The 5515-nt window shown below is 41.0% G+C and overlaps 2 pseudogenes; one reads left to right on the forward strand and one right to left on the reverse strand.

Annotated features, from left to right (window-relative positions):
• Nucleotides 1–883: 883 nt before the first annotated feature.
• LOC121790071 lies at nucleotides 884–2524 on the forward strand (annotated as a pseudogene).
• A 28-nt stretch (nucleotides 2525–2552) lies between these two features.
• Nucleotides 2553–5265, reverse strand: LOC121790070 (annotated as a pseudogene).
• Nucleotides 5266–5515: the final 250 nt, after the last annotated feature.

Here is a 5515-nt window from a genome sequence, read left to right on the forward strand (position 1 = left end):
ATAGGCTTTGAATAATTGATCCATCTCCGCCGGAGTGTACGGGGTGAGGACACCACGAGGAGTATGAGTAGGAGTAGGAAGAGGAGGAGTTTGAGAGTCGCCGCTCCCTCCCGATATGGGTTCGGGTGCCCACCCGTATCGCCCATCAGGGGTATCTTGATCGTCCACCGGGTAAGGCCGGTAGCCCCCCGGAACTTGGGAACCTTGGGTTTGAAGAGGGGCCGAAAATTGCGTTTCCGGACTAGGGAATGGTTGTGAGCCGAACCATTTGTGGTTCCAACCGCGGGAGTCGGAGGGGTGATCGCCGGAGCCGGATATTTTTTTTGAGTAAGAGTGAAAGATTGAGAATTGATAAGAGAAGATGAGAGAATTTAGATGAGAGAATTTAGATGAAAATGTGAATTTTGGGGAAAAAATTGAAAAATAAATTAAAAGTTGGGAGAAAACAGATATAATTTATTGGGAAGTGGGAAAATATATTTTTATTCAATTTGGATTTTTTTAATTAAATCGATTTTTTTTTAAAAAGAAAAAACTAAAATGCCAACGACTTTGCCGTTGGCTAATCTGCGACAGCCACGGACGAGCTTCAATGCATCGAGCACGACGAAGCCGCGCCAGCGGCACGGACACCGTCCTCTCGCGGCACCGCTGCGGATGCTCTAGCTGTCTTAGGCCACCTACAATAATTTTAAGTGACTTATTTGATCCAACCTATTTTATCTGTTATTATTACTAGTCCACCTGGACCTGGGCAGAAATAAAATGAGTGGGGGCAAAACCGTCTATTGGGAAAGATAAATTGCAACATGCACCGTTCATCTTCAACAGTCTGTAGAAGAAACTGAAAGACTGAAAAACTGAAACTACTAAAACCCATCAAAGCAAGAAAAAAAATCAAATAAGGGGGGGAAATGTCGACGATCAGAGTTCCTCAAGTTGTTCCGTCTCCAGATAAAGACTGCGAAGCAATCAACAATGCTTGCAAGAGTAGGTCATTTTTCCTAATATATAATCCAAATAACGTTTCAATTAGGCTGTCGATTTCTGGTGAGAATGTATATGATATTGTAGGTGATTGTTGTTTGGTTTAGGGCTTGGAACGGATGAGAAGGCATTAATACGGATTCTCGGTTGCAGAAATGCAGCTCAGAGAAGACTCATCCGAGATGCGTATCACCAGATTTACAATTCCTCCCTCATCGATTGCCTCAACGACGAGCTCTCCGGTGATTTCAGGGTCGGTACCTTCACATCTTCGTCGAAGTTCATTTCCCTGTTTCATTGAATCATTTTACCAATTGTCAATTGATGATGCTCCTACTCCATTTCTCGTTGATTTACATGTGATTTTTTTTTTCGATTTGTGTGCTTACTTCTGATTCTCTGCGAAAATGGTAGAAAGCGGTGATTCTGTGGACATACGGCCCCTGGGAAAGAGACGCAAGGCTTGCGAATGAAGGGCGTTGAAGTCGAGAAGGAAAAACCTAACAGAGCTGCAAGTTATAGCTGAGATAGCATGCGCTACATCGCCTCATCATCTGGTTGCGGTTAGACAAGCCTATTGCTCTCTCTTCCACACTTCTCTTGAAGAAGACATCATATCCAATGTCTCTCTTCCCCTCCAAAAGGTACATTTCCCTCCACCTTCACTCTTCTCATTCTTCAAAACTAATCACTAACTAATACAGAAACATCCAACAGATCCTGCTCAGTTTGGTGAGTTCGTACCGATACGATAAGGAAGCAGTGGACTCGTCCGTGGCCAAGATGGAGGCAGCTAAACTGCGCGAAGCCATTCAAGCGAAGAAACTAGACGATGACGAGCTCTGGAGGATACTTTCTACAAGGAACACATTTCAGCTCAGAAAGACTTTCCAGCTTTACAAGGATGACTATGGAACATCCATTGACAAGGTTGCTTTTCATTTTCATATCTCAAATACTAACATTTTGCCCTCAATTGATCACTGATAGAAATACTCCAATTTGGTAGGACATTATGGCATGTGGGAAGGGCATTGTGAAGTCAGTCATGAAAGTGGTCATTTGGTGCCTAGACACCCCTGAGAAGCACTTTTCCGAGGTAATTCGCTTCGTTGAAATTGTTCTTTGCTGGAATGGGAAGTAACCCCTTTTTTCACTGGTAATGGCAGGTTATAAGAGCTTCTATTGTAGGACTGGGGACCGATGAAGATTCGCTGACTAGAGCCATTGTAACTCGGGCTGAGATCGATATGATGAAGGTGCAGGCTGAGTATTTCAACGCCAATAAATCTAGTCTAGACAATGCTGTCATCGGAGACACGGCTGGGGACTACAAGGACTTCCTCATGACTTTGCTTGGAGCAAAGATATGATTTTCTTGTTTTTTCTTTGGTTTAATGAGTTTTGATTGATTGGTGTGTTATTTGACCTATTACTTTCTGGGTACATAATTTGTTACTTCGATTGTGAAATGGATAAAACAGAGTGTAATGTCAGAGTGTAATGTACTAATAAGATCAGACTCTGTCGTTTGAAACCTCGTCTCTCACATTTATCAGAAACCAAAGGCTTTATAGATGGGGCCGGAAAGTTTTGCAAGATCAAGAGAGAGAATTTATACAAGCAGCAATCATCGTTCTGTATGTCATCTGCCAAACTCATGCAGCAGAAAAACAATGTGTAGAAAACTAGTGAAGTGTGAAGTAGAAAGTTTTACGTGGTGGCATTTATTAGTGGCTGCATCGAACTTGATTCCCCATCTTCAAGATCCAGTGGCCGCAAACAGGGAGGGCTGTATGCCTCGATGGCGTTTTGTATGTTGGGGTTCCATCAAGTCCGTTTTTTCATCAAAATCGTCCCTGTCCCTTGCATCCTACAAATGAAAAACTCACTTCTAAAAAATCGGATATTAAGATAGAAATGGCCCCTCTTTGAGAATCAATGATCCACTTGACAAAAAAAAGCATGTAATAGACCTTGACTGAGAACTGGTAGAACGTGGGTAGGAAGCAAGCCTTGCAGTATTCGTTGAAGAGCAGAGTGAGGACCAAGAGAGGTACTGTGCAAAAAGAAGCTGCGGGCTTCGATTTGAGTCCAAATAGACCGATCATCGTTATCTGCATGATCACGATTGCAACCAGGATGTAGTGATGAATGTAGGGCCAATACTGGCCACATGTTTCATAAGTAGTTATATACACATCTTTAATCTGCAAGGTGCAACATAGAGCTGTATCATTGCCATATTAATCTTTCTCACGTCAAATTTTTGCTACAAAACATCTATGAATATGAAAATTATATGTGGCCAGCAATGTGTGACAGTGTATGCTATATATAGTTTGTAGTTGAGGAAAGGAAACCGGCCTGGTTTATGAACACGATGTAGCCCAGACAAAAATAGCCAACCAGAAATGGAAGGAGCAATGGTGACACAACTGCATACACCATGCCGATCAACATGCAGAGTGAAACAAAGGAATTGTACGGTAATAAGGTAGGGAAGTAAGATATGGTCGGGTCTTCCTCCCACGATCCCATATGTGAGACCTCATTACTTCCCATATAAGCAACCCGGGCTGTAGAATCTCCAGAGAAAATCCTGACAGCCCATTGGTCAAGATGTACGTCATGAAAAAATCTGCCTGAAACAAAGGATAAGGAGAGAATCAAGAATAAGGTATAGATGGATATAAGTTTTCACATAAAAATGATCACGAGTAGAAAGTACTGTTCTTCTTACTTGAGCAGTGGCAGCACTTGCAAGACGACCAGGAAAATCCCTAGGATTGCTGAAATATTCACCAATCTGATCTATTAATGATCCCGATAACAGACTTAAGAAGAAAACATTTCCAACGAGAAAATAGAAAACCATATTGCACGCTTTTATATCCTTCCGACTCCTTGATACATAGCCTGAAATATTTGCCATTTCTATGATGGCAAATGGAACGATATAGACAAAACCGTTGAGAATGGCACCTGGAAGATAGCCTGTCACGAAAGAGCTGAATCCAGGTCTACAAAAGATAAACAGATGTAGAGGTGTGAGATACTACTAGGGAATATTCGAGACATGCTTCACTGCAAACAACAGAACTCAAGAAGAGCAAAAATGGTCGGGGAAAGAGTATGAAAATGCAGTTCATGGAGATACATTTATCTTACATCAACTGAACAGCCATGGCAGGAGGAAACCATTTCTTTAGACGTTCAAATTTTGCAATTCCTTGAACGGCAGTAACAGGTACAGCAAAGAAGATTGTAAGTACTGTTACTGATACATATACACCACACTTGTAAAGAGGCATGTATCTGAAAGGAATTGCCAAGTTTTTCCAAAGTACGTCTCTCGGTTCTGGAGCCATTTCAGTTACCCATATAACAGGGTTAGACGTCTGCTGAGATTGAGCAGCTAATGCAGCACCCCAACGTGACTTGAATGTGACAAAAGCAACCGGAAGTTCCTAAAAGGATGAAAAAATGGTAATAATACAATAAATTCTAATATAACAAGTAAATAACTCGTGTTATAAAAACTTTAATCACTCGCAAGACAGATTGTTCATCAAGTAAAATTTTACCTTAGCTTGAAGCTGATCTTTACTCTGTGTAAACTGTATTTTGTGACCGATGTCCCGAAGCTGTTCCTTTAGCCGTTCCATCTCTGCATCATTTCTCAATGCTTCTGATTCGGGCAAATTCATGCTTTGTTTTTTATTCTCTAAACGATTCTCAACTTCTCAATTTTTTTTCTAACCGATTTTGATTGGTTCTGTAAATAAGTAGTTAATACATCAAGACAACTGAACTTCCTGTACTGGCTCAACCCGGCTCAAAGAATAAAGTCAATATGCTAGATTAACCTTACCAATAATTTGTCGAGTTCGCGTCCATCATAAAGGATTTGATAAGACTGATATGAATGTGGATGATACTTTGAGAAAAAGTGATCAACAGCGCAATCGTGGGCATTGTGTTCTTCACAAAATGGAATTTCTCGAACCAAAACAGTGAGCTGATTTGGCTCATGCCTCATAAGATGTAGTTGTTGGATCCTCTTGTCGAGAATATCTTCATATTCCTGGGATAGATGGAAGAAACAAATTCACAATGCTTTCCTTAGTTTGTTCGGCCCGAATAATTAGGAAAATGCTTTAAACTTCATCAAAATCAAAGAGAACGCACATAAAAAGCAGAAGAAAATACTACTTGTGTAGTAGGTATAATCCATAAAAGGATACGAAGTATAAGCACGCGCAATGCACCCAAAGCCTGTAGAACATCAAGTTTTCAGATAAACATCAACCACTAATGAAGTATAAAAGCATTGCAAAATGCACCAAAAGCTCACCAGTCCGAGCCTTTGGTAATGTTGGTTATTGTGAAGGCATCCAAAGAATGAGAATGGCCGGCTTGCTCTCCATCCCCGGTTAGATAGTTAATCGGGACTAGTACAAATAAGCCGACCAAAGAGCAACCAAGAAGAAAATTGATCCTGCAAATATTGAATTTCAATTGAGTG

Source organism: Salvia splendens, unplaced genomic scaffold (genome assembly GCF_004379255.2).
Source record: "Salvia splendens isolate huo1 unplaced genomic scaffold, SspV2 ctg402, whole genome shotgun sequence".
Lineage (NCBI taxonomy): Eukaryota > Viridiplantae > Streptophyta > Magnoliopsida > Lamiales > Lamiaceae > Salvia > Salvia splendens.